The following is a 4,572-nucleotide window of genomic DNA, read 5'->3' as shown; positions in this document are numbered from 1 at the left end:
CCGCAGCCTCCTTCCTCTCAGGATGGCCCTCAGGTCCTCTCCTCCCCAGCCCCAGGGCCCCCTTCCCCTAGCTCCAGCAGCTCCCTAGAGCTCCCAGATCAAGTGCTGTCCTGGTGCCCTCGGTGCCTGGGAAGAGATCCTTTTACTTCCCCAAGCTGCCAGCTTGGCTTCCTCTCCCTCTGGACAGATTCTAGCTTTGTTCTTGTGTAGCCAAAAGGCCCAGTAAGAGGTTTTTTCAGACAAAAAGCAACCTTTCCCCCAAGCTAACTTCTGGAGTCACCCTTAGAACAGCCATGTCCATCTCTGCTGCACTGTTTGTGGCACCCTGCCTGGTGCCCAGCGGCCCTCAGCCAACAGGACCCTTCTTCCTGTTCCCAGCATCATCCCAGAGCATTCACAGGCATCGCTTGAATCAAAATGCATTTTCCTGTGGTCTGAAATCTGCCAGCCGCTGGGGGCCACAATGGGCAGCCACCTGTGTGCCCCACCGCCCATGCGGAGGCTGCATGGTGGAGAGGGTGACACAGAGGGTGGCCGTGGGGCTGCTGGTTTGGTCCCAGCTGGGGCAGGTAGCCAGGGCTTGGGATGAGTATATTGATGGCTTTAATTGGCCCCTTTGTGTGAGCTGCTGTGGCCCTGACTACAGGCCCTGCATCCTGCACAGACCTTTCTCCCCGGCTTCCAGAAGCCCCCTGCCCTGGGGGTTCTGCTGGCCCAAGAACAAATGTGCTCTAAGTAGGTCAAGGAGAGAGCTGGGCGGGCGGCTTCGCTTGCCTTCCCTTCATGTGCCTGGCGGCTCCTGTAAGTCTGGTCTTCCTGCTCCAAAGGGACTTCGCTCTCCTTGCTGTGTCAAAAAGATATTCCATGTTAAAATTCAACGGAGAGATGTTAACCAGCCGTCAGAACCAGGCTTGTCAAAATGGGATCTGCTCAAACAGGTTGAACTTTGCACCACTCCGTGTTCTGTGGAGGGTCTCGCCCGAAGCTGGCAGCGACCAGCTGGAACATTTTAACAAGGCCAGGTGCAAATCTTGCCCCCAACCCCATGCCATTCCCTGGAGCCCGTGCCACAGGGACCCTCTCTGCCCGGGGTCCGTCCCAGCTGCAGGCTCCCACAGTTCTCAGCCTTTCCTTGAGGATTCCAACATCTTTGTTGGGGAAGCTACGTGCTGGTTTAGCTGTATTCTTAGGAACGCCTGGTCGGCTGGGAGAGAGCTATCTCTTTTAGGCTTTGTGAATTGCAGCCTGTTGTTAAGAGGAATGGTTTTAAGTGAATGCAAGAACAAGTCTAGCTGGGGGTAGGGCGGGGGAAGGCGTGATGTGGATTTTGGCAAAATCCCTCTCATCTCACCGGAAACATTGGGGCAGGATTTGGCTGGCAGTGTGCACACACTGTGTGAGCAGGAGATTTCTTTTCTGCTTCTGTGGATGGAGAAGCTGCACAGGCTGAGATCAGAGCAGCCAGTGCTGGCCAGGGCTTTGACAAACCCATGAATTCTCCCTAAATGAGAGGCAGTGTTGTCCGGTGGTTATACATACAGGCTCTGGCATCAGGCTGTCTGAATTTGAATTTATGCTCTACCCAAGCCGCACGGCCTTGGCAAAGTTGCTTAACCTCTCTGTGCCTCAGTTTCCTCCTCTGTGAAACAAGGGAGATAATAGTTCTGATCTCATAAGTTTCTTGTGAGGATACATGAGTTTACATAAATCACTTAGAACAGTCCCTGGCATGCGGCAAATGCTTTGTACATATTGCTGCTAATATTCTCAACAGTTTCTGACAAGGAGGCCTGTGGGAAACATGTGAGAGCCCCCAGAGGCTTCGCTTGAGAAGGGTTCATAGGGAGCTGGGGTTGGTGTAGGGTCAGAGGTCAGATCAGGCAGGCACAGATGTTGTTTGAAGGACAAGGCCCCAAACTGTGTGCCACACAGTGAAGCTGGTGCAAATCTGGGTTGAAATGTGATTCATCTTGTCACACATGGCTGGTGTATGCTTGGTGGTTTTAACAGAGACCTCATATTTTTCTAAAAAGAACACCTGTATTGCAGATGTCAGGAGAACTGGACCTTTGAGAACTAAACACGATTGGCTCACTCCCCATCCATGCTGATTGAGCAGAACTCAGGAGGGTTTTGGGGGTGAAGGTAAAGGTGGGCCTTCTGTGTCCTGATTCCTTCCTATCCCTGCTGGGGTCTCTCTGCCACAGGGCTTGTGACTCTTCCTGTGTCTCTATCCTGGATGGATCTATATCCTCGAAACCTAAATGTAAGTCCCCAGCCTTTATCCACACAGACACACACACGTGTACACACAGACACATGTGCATGCACCCAATATGCACACAGATACATGCATGAATACACACATGCTCACATGTGTGCACACACGTACACAGATACACAGAATGCACGCAAACACGTACACATGCAGACACACATGACGCACACACACGGGTACACGCACACATGCACCGTCCACCCGAGTCCTCAGGTTTCAGGGGGCAGAGGGCAAGACTGCCCTGCAGCCCCGGAGGGTATTGGGCAGTCCTGCTGCTGGACGCCCTCAGCCACTGGCTCACCAGGCAGTGTCCTGCCCACCCACTCTCTTCTCAGCTTTCTCCCCAACCCAGTGGTCTGCTCACACAGGATCATTCTCTTCTCTCTTTTGCTGCAGTTTCTCCTGCAAGATCAAGTGTCCTCAGCACTTCTTCTTCCCCCCAGTGGCTTAGCCGAGGGATCTTCCTAAGCCAAGACAGTTTTATCCCTGAGAAGAGTTCCGTTCTTCGCTGTGAGGACTATAGATGCTGCATATAACTAACTGGCTGGAAAAGCAGCAATTCTCCATTAGGCAGCTCCTCGGGGACCCAGGCAGGCAGGCGGCCCCACAGGCTCCACCAGCACCTGAGGCAGCACGGCCTGCTGTGGGTTGACTCCTGAGGGAATCTGAGTAAGTGGCTCCCGTGGGCGCCCCGCCCCCGCCCCACCAGGCCCAGGACCCAGCGCATGGCTAGGCTGTTTGGATTGTGACTGACAGAGCGCCAATTCACACAAGCTCGGGGGCCCCCTCGGGGCTTGGGGCCCTGTGGCTCAGCATATCCACTCTCTGTCCCTTGCTTCTGTTTCTCTTTGTGGGCTTCATTCTTGCTATGGATCTGTTTCCTCCACGAGGAGGACAGCACAGCCCAAAGCCCCAAATGTCAATTCCTGCTGCTCTGCCCCCTGAGAGGGACAGATGTGCTTGCTTTATTTTGGCTAGAAGCTTCTCAGGACAGGGCTCCGGTGGGCCCGGTGAGGGCCCACACAGCTTCCTGGACTCAAAGAACATGGTGCCTCCTCCGCATGAGGCCATGGGACAGGGAGGGCCTGGGCAGGAAACATGTCCTGAGGTCCCCGGGACCCCTACCCACAGAAGTCTTTTCTGTCTCTTGCCTTAAGATGTCCGTGCCTGGGGCAGGGCTCCTTGTGGGTGGGTGCGGGACCCTGGAGGCTCTTGGCCACACTGTAACCCCAGAGAGGGAGCTCAAGTCTGTGTACTCCTTGGGCCCGAGGAAGCTGGAGCTTTTAGCAGACGGAGGCAAAGGGAATGGAAACGCAACTGAACAACTCAGGGCTCTCTGGCCTCCTCATTTTCTTCTCTCCCATCCTTCTGTCCATCTGTCTGTCCATCTATCCATCCATCCATCTGTCTGTCCATCCAACAAACAGTTATTAAAAAGATACCTGAGTCAGGCAGAAGCTTTTCTGCCTTCATGGTATGGGGAGTTGCAGGGGGCAGAGGCCCACAAGTGCACAGGCTGACAACAGCAGACTTTGTAAGAGATTCTGTGAGGGTAATGAGCGAAGTCAAGAGGACCGCTCAGCCTGTGGTCAGGACGGCCTCTGCGCTCACACCCGAGGCTGGGAAGGAGCTGAGTGTCGAGGGAAGAGCAGTCCGGCAGGGGGACAGCATGTGCGAGGGCCCTGTGGCAGCCAGGACCTGCCAAGTTCATAGCACCATTTGGGGAGTGAGTGAGGGGGAAGCTGGTGTGGGGTGAGGCCAGGTCATGCAGGGCCCGGGGCTGGTGTAGGGTGGGGTGGGGTGAAAGGTCTTGTAAGGACTTAGGATTGAACCCAAAGTGGGGCAGGAAGCAATGGGACTTGGTGATGTGGGCATGAGAGAGAAAGTGTTCAAGGACAACTCCTAGGTTTCCAGCTTTAACGGCTGAGTAGAACTCGGTGCCATTGACTGAGGCGGAGCAGCCTAGGGTGTGGGGACAAGGTCAAGAGCTCAGCGTGGGCCATGTTGAGGTCAAGATGTCAAGAAGGCAGTGCAGGGGGCTATCGGGTCACAGATGGTGTGGGAAGGGTCCTGTTGCTGCAGAGATGTCCCCAAACCTTGGAAGCCTGGCTGGAGGGGCCCGAGAAAGGAAGTGGCTGGAGGCTGGGCTGCTCTGGCCGGAGTTTCCTCATGTGGCCTGGCAGCCTGGCATGGGTGGAAGACAAGCGTGGCTTGGCTGCTCCAGACTCGCTTGGTATGGCCTAAAGGCTGTGTTTTAAACAATGGAGCCAATGGTAAATATTTTGGAGATTTCA

The sequence above is a fragment of the Cynocephalus volans genome, chromosome 4 (genome assembly GCF_027409185.1).
Source record: "Cynocephalus volans isolate mCynVol1 chromosome 4, mCynVol1.pri, whole genome shotgun sequence".
NCBI lineage: Eukaryota > Metazoa > Chordata > Mammalia > Dermoptera > Cynocephalidae > Cynocephalus > Cynocephalus volans.
This window is presented reverse-complemented; position numbering follows the sequence as displayed.